The sequence below is a fragment of the Scyliorhinus torazame genome, chromosome 16 (assembly GCF_047496885.1).
Source record: "Scyliorhinus torazame isolate Kashiwa2021f chromosome 16, sScyTor2.1, whole genome shotgun sequence".
In the NCBI taxonomy this organism is placed as follows: Eukaryota; Metazoa; Chordata; class Chondrichthyes; order Carcharhiniformes; family Scyliorhinidae; genus Scyliorhinus; species Scyliorhinus torazame.
This window is the reverse complement of record NC_092722.1, coordinates 144,681,475-144,694,193: the sequence shown is the minus strand read 5'-3', so window position 1 is coordinate 144,694,193 and position 12,719 is coordinate 144,681,475. Positions and strand designations below refer to the sequence as shown.

The window sequence follows — 12,719 nt, the reverse complement described above, 5'->3', positions numbered from 1 at the left end:
TGCATCTTCAAAGGACACCTCATATCACAACACCAACTTCTCATTGCTCGATGCACCACAGCCCCATCACTCATTCAACAGCAATCAGGACGCAGGCCTAACGTTCAGATATTCCGCCTCACTCTCATACACAGATCAATTTTGCTGGTCTCACATCCACCTCTTGTTTTCATATACCTCATCTATTCAGCTATGACAGATGCATCATCAAATTACATTGCAAAACACGACCTGACATTCTTCCCTCTCTTTTGCAGGGCAAGGTAACCCATACCCAGAGAAAGCAGAGCAGAACCAGAGGCAAACAGACATGCCTACATCACCTGAGCCCTTTGGGAGAAAGGGTACTCTGCATCATGGGTGGCAGTTGTGACAGATGCATCTGATGCCACTGAGCACTGAGTATGTTTCTGCCTTACCCCATCTCAAATCCCCACATCCTAATCCTACTCTTTGGCATGAATTTAAAGCAGGCGATGGCCTGTCAATGGACAAATCAAACGTCTGATGTCCTGGGAGGGAATTTCTGTTCCTCGTTTGGACAGGACCAGAAAATCCTGCCCAATGTGACCATGAATCTCTTCGTTCCCACCCCACTTCCCTTCCCTGACCTCAATCTTCCCCTTCTGCATTCCTGCTTTTAGTTACCCAAGAACTCATGATTTAAGTTGAGAACTGATACAAATCTCCAAAGAAGCACCATTGCTTGATCTGACAGTCAGAGCCATCAGCTCAGATACTGGCAATGGCCTATCCCAGTATAAAGTTGTAATCTACACGTGGTGAGTCACTGAGTACGAGTAAGCTGTTCCAGGCCAGGGAAAAAGGAGAGTTTGTGTGCCAGTAGCCAGGAGGGTGAGGTCACGGATGAGTTCTGCTGAAGGGAACTCAGATGAGGATGGTCATACAGGAAAACATTGATGAACATGCACACAGAGATTCTTGGAATATTGGCTGGACCATTAGCTAGCTTGTTGTCAATGGAGAAAACAGAGGGGTTTGATTCCATCTTGATAACAGGACTTTGCACAGAGCTTGGAGTCCGAACTTGCCATAGTGGAAGTGGTGACCAACTCCATGACAGTGATGCAGCAACTGCTGGCTGAAGTCTCCGACTCTATAACAGCAAACGCCTGTGTGCTGTAGTGGAAGCTCAGATGATCATGAGATCTATGCTTGCTGCATTGCAAGCTCAGACTGCTGCCATCGTGGCTGCAGATCTCAGTGCTTACAGGGGCTTGCAACTCAAAAGACTGTTCAGCACTCTGGCCTTCAACAGGTTACTAGGATTGCTGAAGTGCCGCCCCAGGGAAGCAGCAGTGGAGAGCACACTCCCACTGTTTCCAGGATCACAGCACCCGCATTCCCACCACTACCTTTCTTCTAGTGTCCCTGTTATTGTCTATCAGCTGGCGAGCCCAGACCGCTGCCATCCATGTCGAGATGAAGTAGTTCAAAGTCAAAGCCATCAGCAGTCTTCTCCATTGAAAAGCACCAGCCTTCCAGCAGCCATGAATAATACGCAACCAATAATAGATGGAACTTTGGAAAGCACTATACAAGAACACTGGGAGAGGCAAAGGCATCTATAAGACAGGCACATAGATGCACAAGGGTGAAAAGTTCAATTTTGTATGCATAATCGGATAAAGTTGTTATGGAAAGATTTTTGTTGGTTTTGATCTCAGGATTTTGGCCAAGAGGATGTATTGATGGAAGATAGCAGATGGATTGATAGGTGGCGACAGTGGAGCTATGGGGATGATATCTTAGAGGAATCGGAGTCTGAGCATTCATTCACAGACAGCCTATCCAGAGTGAAAGGGTTCTGGATGCCTTCTTCCTTTCTCCTGTTCCGCCTTCTCCTCCTCTCCATGTAGCATCCATGTGACTGCGCTTTCATCGTAGCAAGATTGTGGAGGATGCAGCAGACCACCATGCTCTGATGAGTACCGATGGGCTCCCTGAACAACACCACCAACCCCCCACCCCCCATCCCTGAATGGCCAGGCAGTCGGTTTGTTTCTTCAGAATTCTGATGGATTACACCACATTCTTTCTGTTGGCTTTCATGGCTCTTGTGATTGGCACCATAGCCTCGCAATTATGGATGACAGAGAGAAATTATGAATTAAGAGCAGACATCCCCCGTTTCCAAGTTATCAGCATATAATTTGTCATGGTGGCCCACAGAAGATGTCTGTCTCAGGAAGCAAGGCTGCATGGATAAGGGGAATTTACCATCATTATGCTCTGTACCTGCTTGTAGATGAAGTGGTAGCCCTTGCTGCTCCAGCACATCTCCTCATTGATATAAACGGCCCACAGAGCCATGTGCATGCAGACGATAGCTCCCTGTACCATTTGAGAATCTCATTACGTAAAGCCACATGCCCATTCTCCCTTTTACGAGATAAAATTATGTAATCCCTTCTCCTGGTGTACTGTGATGTACTGGTAATGTCACTGGCTCCTGCATAGAAGGATCTGCTTATTTAAATGTTGAGGGTTTTGGCAACCTTGACAGCTACTGGCAGTTCCGTCCTCACCCTGGGCTGTGGCTATAGATCCTGTTGAAGGAGGTGGCAGAGTTCAGTGACCAACCCCTTGGTGAATCATAGGCTCCTCGCACATTGTTCCTACCTGTGATGTAGGCCCTATAAGTGCTTCCTTGAAATCCTTTGGTGTCTAGGCCCTTCTGGTGAGAGCCCACCTTTTTCTCCATCTTCAGACAGCTTTCCCTCTCTGCTATATGCGTTCCACATCTTTGATGTATTGCAACCCAATTGGGTCTACAAATACAGCCCCATAACTCAAGGAGACTTTCTTATTGAGAGGGCACAGGCTCTTCTCTCATGCTTGTCAAATCAGCTGAATTGACTGAATGACGACAGTCTTCCCATTCAGACTTATGTATATAAGGCATGCCGGTACTTGCCTCCTTTCAGGGCGCAGTGGAGGTAATCAAAAGTGTTCCAGCCACTATTATTTGTCTTTGGGGCTTCCGCAGCACTGGCACTATGGAGCCCAATTTCACAGCCCATATATTTAGAACTTCAATGTGCAATTGTCACCTTTACAACTTAAAACACAACGTGAGTTATAAATCATTAATGTGTCTTTATTTTAAAGGATAACACAATATATAGAGTTTGGGTTAAAATAGGTTTATGGGCATGTTCACCCATGCCAGTAAAGTCAGCATCTTTGGAATCACAATATAAATATTATCACAAACTCAATACTATACGAGTCATTCTTAATCAGCCTTTGAAACCTCACTCTGTAGCCTAAGAGGCAAAGGAGTTACGTGCATATATATTTGCCAATGTTTTGGTCTCTTCTGTAACTTTGCTTTTCATTTCTCTATTTCTTGGCTTTGAATTTCCTTCTGTGCTGCAGGAGATTTTCTTGGCTTTTTACTGGCTGCTGATTTATCTTTAGCTTTTTGCCTGCAGCTGTTTACTTGGTTGCTGCCTGTTTTATTATATTTAAGTTACTTGCCTTTCTCCCCCCTTTGCAAAAAAAAAAATGCTTTCAATCCCTTCCCAATTACCTGAACATTTTTTGCACAGTTATTAGTGATCACAGCTCATTTATACTGTACTGAGAAACAGCAATAATAAGGATTACCACTGAGATTTTCCATGATGCTCCAAGAATTTCAACAGTTAATTTGAAATCACCTGAACAAATGGTCACGTAGAATAACGGGATTTGCTGTTATTTTGTAGATTCCTTGGTCAGGTGATGGTCACTATGAATGAAATGATTCCGTCCACGAGCCTGAACAGACAAAAGCCTTTTAGAATTCAACTCATTTAAAATATTATTTTAAAACAAAAATCATAGTATATTTAGGATCATGTCAAATCACCCTCTGATCATTAGGATTTGGAACATAGGAACAAAGGAATTAGGAGCAGAAGTAGGCAATTCAGCCCAATCGAGCCAGCTCCGCCATTCAATCAGGGCATGGCTGACCTGTTCCTGGTCTCATATCGACCTCCCATCTGTTGCCCATATTCCTTTAACCCATTTATAAAATCAGAAATATATCTATCTCCTTCTTAAAACCATTTAGTGACTCAGATTCCACCGCACTACTATTGACTCAGATTCCACCGCACTATTAATGACTCAGATTCCACCGCACTATGGGGCAGGGAGTTCCACAAATTCGCCACCCTCTGCGAGAAGTAGTTCCTCCTCATCTCAGTTCTATTTGCATTCAACCTTGTTCCTACATTTGGAAAGCAATGGACAGGAAAAGTGACTACTAGAACGTGAAAGATGCAGAGAGGAGTACAAATGAAAGTTACTCAAAGTGTGGCTTTTCCTTCCTGTTTCTGGCTAGAATATTTGAGAACAGGATAAGGCCATGAGGCTATTAACATGAAGGGACTCTTGACCTACATCGAATAAAAGTACGATGCACACTTTTTCACCAAAGAAGTTAAAAATCAAGGATCAATCCTCCAAGACATGCTGCAAGAAATGATCAATGTTAGGAGTGTTTGAGAAACTGGGTCAGACAAACAGTGTTAGACATGATTGCCATCTCTAGGCAATGATGGCTATTAGATACAGTGGGACAGGAGGAGGGCAAAGTGAGTGATTTCAACTTGTTATAAAACTCATCTAGCAGACTTGTTCAGGGAGCGACCCGGACAACCTAAATAAAGAAATGAGGATTCATGGGAAGTCTGCGGGCAAGTGTTATACAGGTCATGTGTTTGACATCCCTGATAGACTGTCATTTTCATCTCCCTCCAGAAACGCATTTAATTGACTTTTGCATCTACATGTACAGGTTATTTCAACACCCTTACTAACTACTTGACAGCTCTATTATTGTTTCGAAGATAAGGATCTGCTTGACTTCTTTCTTATTTATAATGGTAATTTGTAATTAAATCCTTCACTGTAGTTGCTGATGGGTTTGGTACAATTTTGGATAATTATTTAAGACATAAAGTTGAGGAAGAAATATTCAGAAAATGATTTCCTACATTTTTAAATAACCTAGAAATATACTCTGTGGGTCAATGAATACATTTACTTGGAAAATCATTGAACAAATAAATCTGCAAATTTAGCGCTCACTTATCTCAAATTCATATGTTGACATGCTGCTAATATTGAAAAAAAACATGAAGTCCCTCCTCTAGCTATGCATACCAAATATTTACTACATATGTCATCAATATAACCTCTGGTGTGTTACTTTGACTAACTTTTCAAGTGCCTAAGAATATTGGAGGACTTTCGTTGTTATGATTACGACACCAGACCCTTAACTTCATAGGTGACACGGGACTACAGTTCAGATCATATTTTCAGTCTGGACAAGAATGCCATGCTTTTTTGAGTGCACTCCAGACAGACGTTACTATGTCAAGGATTAACCGTGCTCTGGGGGAAGATATCAGAAGAATTTTAATAAAATTCTCATCAGGGTGAACGTGACTGGAAAAAAATAAGTTACAGCTTCTGATAAATGAAAGAAACATTGATGTTTGCTAAATTCAGGGGGCAGAAATTAATTCAAGCTGCAGCGGTGCTACACTGTCTTGCATAGACTCGCTGAAGCAGGCAATGCCACAGGCTGCTACCTACATGGCCTGTGTGCTGTTCTACAATATCAACACTAGAAGCAGCATGTGAACAGGTTTTCCCCCTTTATTAGAGACTATTTCCCCCCCAAATTAGAGTGATTTCCAAGATGTCAAACTAGGTAGCTATGACTGTCACCTGGTTCTAATTTAATTTTAGAAATATACTTGCGAATAAACAAAAATTAACTACTGGATTTATTTCTTTAATTTAAAATAATTTACAAATAATCCAGGATTCAGAAGTTGTAACTTCCATTTTAATTAGATACTTGTAATTAAATAACAAACGTCCTTCACCAAAAGAACAGAGACATGCTGCGGGATTCTCCGACCCCCCGCCGGGTCGGAGAATCACCAGGGGGCCCCGATGCTCCGACGCCGGCTGCCGTATTCTCCAGCGGGGGCGGAGATCACGACATGCCGGTCGGGGGCCGTTGGCAGCGTCATGCCGGTCGGGGGCCGTTGGCAGCGCCCCCGCCCGGCAATTATCCAGGCCCTGATGGGCCGAGTGGCCATCGGTTTCTGGCAGGTCCCGCCGGCGTGAAATGGACATGGTCCCACATGGCGGGACCTGGCTGAAAGGCCGGCTGGTACGGTCCTGGGGGGGAGCGCGGGGGGGATCCGGCCCCTGGGCGGGCGGCCCCCACGGTGGCCTGGCCCGCGGTTGGGACCTGTGCCGTGGGGACACTCCTTCCTCCTGCGCCAGCCATGCCGGAGCCCTACAGTAGGTCTCCGCCATGGCCGGCGCGGAGAAGACACCCTCCTGCACATGCGCAAGAATACGCCGGCCGGTCTGCGCATGCGCAGAGCTACGCCGGCGGTTCTGCGCATGCGCTAACTCGCGCTGGCCCTTCGCCGCTGGTTGGTGCGGCGCCAACCCCCGCAGGCAACTTCCGGTTGGCCCGACGCCAGAGTGGTTCACGGCATTTTTTTACGTCGGCGTTGGGCCATCGAAGGATTCGGGAGAATCCCGCCCATGATTCCCTAGTCCACCAGTCGGGTTTTCCTGGCGGTGCGCCCTCGATGGCAATGGAGTTCCCCATTCCCACCACCTGCCATTGGGATTTGCCATTGCGGCCACCCAACGCTGCCGGGAAATCCACGGGCTTGGGTTCTCCACTAGCGCAACAGAGAATCTTGCTAGTATCAGCAATGGTGACCATGAAAATACATGATTGTCATAACAATTCCGGCTCACTGATGTGCTTTGGAGAAGGAAATCTACCATTCTTCCCTGGTCTAAGCTACCTGTGACTCCATACCCAAAGCAATGGATAGTTGGTTCTTAACCTCCTTCTGAAAAGGCCTTGCAAGCCATTCAGTTGTGTCAAACTACTCTGATAAGTCGGATAAGAATAAAACCCGATGGACGAACAACATTGACCTGGGAACCTTGACCTTGGCAGAGGCAAACCCAGCCCAGCTGACTCTGCAAAATATTCTTCACTAATGTCTGGGGATGTGCACCAAAGTTGGGAGAGCTGCCCCCCAGACCAGCCAAGCAAAAGTCTGACATAGTCATACTCACGGATTAATCAACCAACATCACAGAGTCCTCCAGCACCATCTCTAGGCACATCCTTCCCACCAGCAGAATAGCCTCACGGAGGTGGGGGCACAGTGGCATAGAGTTGGGAGGGAGTGACCCAGGTAATCCTCAACAGTGAATCCAAACTCCATGATTTCTCATGGCATCAGGTCAAACATGGACATGGAAACCTGCATCAGAATTGCATTCCACCACAATTATGGTCCGATACACTTCATGATCCAACATATCCTTTACTTTATCATTACAATCAAGCCAGGGATATAGATAGTGGGAAAAAAATTGGGAGGTGGAGAATAACGTGGGGAAATGTCATGTTGTTCACTTTGGCAGGAAGAATAAAAAAGCAGAGTATTACTTAAATAGAGAACAACTGCAGAATTCTGTGGTGCAGAAGAATCTAGGTGTTCTTTGCATGAGTCACAAAAAATTAATATGCATGTACAGCAAGTAATTAAGAAGGCTAATGGAATAATATGCTTTATTATGAGAGGACTTGAACAGGACATACAACCTTCCTCGAACTGCTGTTCTCGGCACATCCTGAGATCCATGCTCAGTGCAATGCACCACCATATGCTCACACTTGATACTTCTCTCCAGAAGCACCAACTTACCCTATCTCAAAACTGTCCTTGTCCCCAGTCTCATTTCACTCTTCGTCTCACCTGATGCCTGAACGAGAAACTATTTCTCTTCCTTTCAGATGTTAAAGAATGCAAACTCCAACAACTCATTAATACCAATGCCCATCCAGGACCCTCCACCCCTTCCCGTCCCTTGGACCCCATCCTTTCCAACCCCAGACCTTGCTGTGTATTCACCATACCCTCTGGCCTTGCAGACTCTGAGGTGAACGTGCTGTACCCTTACATCCCAGCTTAATGAATTTTGGCTCGATGCGGAACTCTCTTTCGCAACCCAGGACCTTCCACCCCTTCCCGTCACTTGGACCCCATCCTTTCTAACCTCAGACCTTGCTGCATATTCACCATATCTTCTGGCCTTGCACTCTCTGAGGTTTAACGTTCTGTGTACCCTTACGTCCCAACTTCATGAATTTCTGCTCGATACGGAACTCTCACGATTTTGCTCCTGCTCAGATTTAGTTTGTATCCCGAGAAGTCTACAAACTCCCTCAGGTGTTCCATAATCTTACCCATGCTGACTAGGGCATAGAGCAGAAAGTCATCCGTATACAGTGAAACTCTGTTCTCCCTGTTTCCCCTCTGAATGTCTTACCACGCCCGCGCAGATCTAAGAGCGATGACCAGTGGCTTAATTGCCAGAGTGAACAGCCATGGGGACAGTGGGCATCCCTGCCTCGTACATCTGTGCAGCTGTAAATAGTCATATCTTGTGGAATTCATCTGTAAGCTCGCCATGGGAGTGCTGGTTCATCCATGAGGTGAACGCTGGCCAAAACCAGAACCGTTCCAGTACCTCAATGAGGTACTTGCATTCTACTTGGTCGAAGGCTTTCTTTGTGTCCAGGGAGATGATCACTTCTGGTGTCTCCTCCCAAGGTGGGGTCACGATCACGTTCAGCAGGGGATTGATGTTCACTGTCAGCTGTCTGCCCTTGACAAACTCGGTTTGATTTTCCGCGATTACTTCTGGCAAGCAACTCTCCAGTCGCCTCCCCAGAGATTTTGCCAGGACTTTAGCATCAGTGTTCAGGAGTGAAATAGGTCTGTATGACCCAGGGTGGCACAGTGGTTAGCACTACTGCCTCATGGCGCCGAGGACGGAGGTTTGATCCCGGCCTCAGGTCACTGTCTGTGTGGAGTTTGCACATTCTCCCCGTGTCTGCATGGGTCTCAACTCCACAACCCAAAAATGGTCAGGGTAGGTGGATTGGCCACACTAAATTGCCCCTTAATTGGAAAAAAAATGAATTTGGCACTTTAAATTTAAGGGGAAAAAAATGTACAAAAGGTCTGTACGACCCACACTCCGTTTGCTCTTTGTCTTTCTTTGGGATCAAAGTGATCGAAGCCTGTGCCAACGTGGGCAGCATGACCTCCCTCAACAGTGAGTCATTGAACATCTCCTGCAGGTGTGGGGCCAGTGCTGTTGCAAACGTTTTTTTAATTCCACAGGGAACCAGTCGAGTGCCGGTGCCTGCCTGATTGCATGGAATTGATGGATCTCCTCCAGACCCAGGAGTGCTTCCAGCCCTTGCATTTTTTTCTCCCCGCAGCAAGCATGCCCAGCCCATCCTGGAACTGCTTCATCTTCAAGTCCCCCTCCAGGGGCTTGAAGGTGTACAGTTCCCGGTAGAAGGTTGCAAAGACTCTGTTGATCTCCTCTGGAGCTGTGACCACCCTTATCTGCACTACCTCGCTTGTGGCTGCCTGCTTCCTCAGCTGTGTGACAGTAAGTGGCTGGCTTTGTCCCTGTGCTCTAGAAGGTCCCCCGTGGAACTGGCTCACTGCTTTCCCAGTGGAGAGCAGGTCAAATACCGTTTGTAGTTTTTTTCCTCCCCGTCAGCAGCTCCACTGTCGAGGTTGCGGAATACCGCTTGCCGATCCAGCTGCCATTTCCTTCCTGTCCCTGAGTGACCTATATGATATTTCTTCCCCCCTGATCACTGCCTTCAGTCCCTCCCAGAACGTGAAGCGAGGGACGTCCCTACTCTGCTTGCTGGTTACATACTTGTCCATGGCTTGTGTCATTCTTTCGCCGAAGGTCTTCTTGGCAAGAAAGGCTGTGTCCTGCCTCCATGGGGGCGCTGGGCATGGCCTGTCTCCAACCTCACATCCATGTAGTCCAAGATTACCATTGTGGAGTTTCCCCATATCACCCCTGGAAGCATCGACTTTCCCACACGAAGAAGCCTGTAAGGGAATAAGCTTTGTGGCTATGGGAGAAGAAGGAAAACTGCTTCACTCTCAGGTGGTTGGACCTCCAGCATTCCATCCCCCCTATCTGCTCGATGAAGGTGGTTAATTCCCTTGCTATTTCGGGGAGGCAGTGGCCTAGTGATATTGTCACTGCACTAGTAATCCAGAGACCGTATCATACTGGGGACCGAGGTTTGAATCCTGCCATGGCAGATGGTAAAATTTGACTTCAATAAAAATCTGGAATTAAAAGTCTAAAGGTGACTCTGAAACTATCGTCGATTGTCCAAAAAATCCATCTGGTTCACTCACGTCCTTTAGGGAAAAAAATCTGTCGTCCTTACCCGGTCCGGCCTACATGTGACTCCAGACCCACAGCAATGTGGTTGATTCATGTACGCAGTTAAAGTCTCCTCCCATGATCAGTCAGTGGGAGTCGAGGTCGGGGATTTCTGCCATGGCCTTTTTAATGAACTCAGCAGTTCATTAGGTAGGGATTAATACCATTGGGTCCCCTTTATTATGGGCCAGGGTTTAGAGAACACCCTAGTATATAATGAATTCACCTGACCCACAACTTTAATAGATTTTGGTTATGGTGAGCACAAGGGCCCACTTTACAGGTGTGATGCAACAGAGATTGCAAGTATTTTGAAACAAAACAATGTTTATTCTATGAATCCAGTTAATATTTTAAAAACACACAGTAAACATCTTATCAATTTCCAACACTGATTACCCCCCCCCCCCTCCAAAGATACAGTACTCTATAGGTAACCCTTAGTAACTTTCCTAACAACATCCACAAGTCAAAGGCCCTTTTTAACAAAGACAGGAGGTTTGCATTCCTTACACAAACAGGTATTACTTTAACATCATCAAGTTATCTGGAAACATTCTTTAGCAGGCAGAGAGACAGGGACCAAAATACACCTCCTTCGTTTGAATGCAGCTCTCCAACCGAAAACGAAACTAAAACTCAGAGCGAAAAACATCTTCCAGTTCAAAACGAAAGTAAAAAGCAGAGCCAGAGCCTGCCTCCACCAACACAATGAAATCACTGCAGCCACTTGAGAAGACAAACATTTCTTAAAGTGACATTCCCATGACACGTTCCCTCAAGAAAAAAAAACCCATCAACTTTAAGATGGTTTCATTTTTCACCTTTTCACTTTCTTTTAAACAACATTGACAGTCAATATACTTTTTTGTTTAACAAAACAAAACAAGCAAACATTTATAATAACATAGTCCATTTTAATTAATCTTCCTCCACCGAACCTGCTTCTCCTCATCACATTCGTGACAAAGCACCGGCCACATGTATTATTTTTTAAATGAAATGACTGTAACAATAAACTCCATCGAAACAGTCTTGCATTGTTATTCTGGAATTGTTCCAAAAATGTAATTGGATTATGATCAGTATATATAATTGTTTCAAGCGAATTGCTGGAAATATAAATTTAAAAATGTTGCAAAGCCAGCATCAAGCTCAAAGTCTCCTTCTCAATCGTTGAATACTTCTTCTGGTGCCTATTTAATTTCTTGGAAAAATAACCAATAGGCCGCTCTAGTCCTTTGTCGTCTTCTTGTAGAAGCACCGCACCTACGCCCACATTACTCGCATCAACAGCCACTTTGAATGGTTTTGTATAATTTGGGATGGCCAACACAGGAGCAGTAGTTAACACAGCCTTCAGGCCGTCAAATGCCTGTTGACACTCCGCTGTCCACTGAAATTTGCTATGCTTCTTTAGCAAGTCCGTCAGTGGAGAGGCCACATGCTACCATTCGGCACAAATTTCCGGTAAAATCCACCTATGCCAAGAAATCGCATTATTTCCCATCGTGTCGAGGGTATTGGCTTCTCCCCAATAACTTTTGTTTTCACTTCCCGTGGGACCATTCGACCCTGGCCGATTATATGGCCAAGGAAAGTGACTTGGGCTTTTCCAAATTCACTTTTGGCTAGGTTTACCACCAAACCCGCCTCCTGAAGTCAATCGAATAACTTCATCAGATGGTTCAAATGTTCTTTCCATGTCTGAGTAAAAATTACCTAATCGTCGATGTATACCGCACAATTGGGTAATCCTGAAAAGACTTTGTTAGTTAACCGTTGAAATGTGGCTGGAGCATTTTTCATGCCAAATGGCATAACTTTGAATATATACCATCTGGAGTCACAAAAGCTTTGCCCTTTTGGATTAAGGTACGTGCCAGTAACCTTTGAATAAATCCAATTTGGAAGTAAAAGCTGATTGTTCCACCTTCTCAATGCAATCCTCCAAACGTGGGATAGGATCAGGATCCATTCTTGTAACTGCATTAACCTTTCTATAGTCCACACACAACTGTTGGCTACCATCCGGTTTCGGTACCATCACTATAGGTGAGCTCCATTGGCAGAAACCCACTTCAATTATGCCATTTTTAAGCATACCTTCAATTTCCTTGTTAACCTGTGCCAATTTTAAAGGGTTAAGTCTATGTGGATGCTGTTTAATTGTTTAATTCCCACATCTACATCATGTATAGCCATTTTAGTACTTCCCAACTTATCTCCACAAACTTGCCCATGTGTTATCAATGGCTCTTTCAGGTCAGTTTGATTTTCCTCTGGAAGGTAACACAACAGTTTGTCCCAATTTTTAAGAACATCCTCGTTTTCCAATTTAGTTTGCCGTATGTCAAATTCAAAGT

The 12,719-nt window shown here is 45.2% G+C and overlaps 1 long non-coding RNA gene across 1 annotated transcript in view; it reads right to left on the bottom strand.

Annotated features, from left to right (window-relative positions):
* Positions 1-12,719, bottom strand: part of LOC140393119 (uncharacterized) — a 97,158-nt gene that overhangs the window by 70,899 nt on the left and 13,540 nt on the right. Inside the window, exon 2 of the long non-coding RNA XR_011935503.1 lies at positions 3,687-3,786. This is a non-coding gene — a long non-coding RNA (uncharacterized lncRNA). The remainder of the gene's footprint in view (positions 1-3,686; positions 3,787-12,719) is intronic.